Here is a 1,006-nt window from a genome sequence, read left to right on the forward strand (position 1 = left end):
CTATTGGGCGCACCCACTGAGTTAGTGGGTGTCAGAGCTCCAGGGTGTGTGAATTGATTCAGGGCACAGACTCTTAGACCATACCACCCCAGCCTACATGAGCTGGGGACCAAATGGCTATTGTCTAAATAAGTGGTACTTGTGCTTGGCCGATGGCTCTCAACCCTTTAGAACTGTGCAAATATGAGGTATGATCAAAATCTGCAGTGACTGTTTAAATCTTTAAAAAATTTTACAATAAAAGATGAATTGCCATTAGTCCCCTTAAAATACTCCCCTTCACTTTGAACACATTTGTCCCATCTTTCTTACAACTTTCTGAGGCAGTTCTGGAAGTCTTCCTTTGTGAATCTTTATGCCTATGAGGTGTGATTAGAAAATATGGTGAATGTTGCTGCTTCATGCCATCCAAAGGAAAGGCAGGTTCACAAAAACATTATGGTAGGGTTGGGAATTTAACTCAGTGGTACCGCACCTGCCTCACAAGCAGGCAAGTTCAATCCCCGGTACCGGAAAAAAAAATTATGATGTGTCTTCACCCTCTTTATACACTGGATCTGCTGTTGTGTGACTTCTGGCTCTTCCCCAAAGTCAGAATGACCATGAAAGATGAATGTTTTGAATCAATTAAGAACATCGAAGCAGCCACAACAGTGCAACTAGAGACACTCGTGAAAGAGGACTTTCAGAACTGCTTCAGAAAGTGGCAAAAGCAATGGGATACTTGTGTTTGAACTGAGGGGAAATATTCTGAGCAGGATTAAAGACAACATGTCTTTTGCTGTAATATATTTTAAAAATTTAAACATTCACTGTATTTTTCAATCCTACCTCATAGGCGGAGACAAGAGGACCATGTTAACATAAATTGTGTTTTCAGAAATGAATCAGGCCTACATCTGACTATTGACAAGTGCTATATTCCGGAGTAGCACCTGTGGTTGGCATGACCCAGTGGTCCCTGGGCTTACTCCTGTGACCACTTTTATTAAGAAGCCGTTTAAAG

Source organism: Heterocephalus glaber, unplaced genomic scaffold, assembly GCF_053883595.1.
Source record: "Heterocephalus glaber isolate CG9 unplaced genomic scaffold, H.glaber_assembly_v1.0 deba00001757, whole genome shotgun sequence".
NCBI lineage: Eukaryota > Metazoa > Chordata > Mammalia > Rodentia > Bathyergidae > Heterocephalus > Heterocephalus glaber.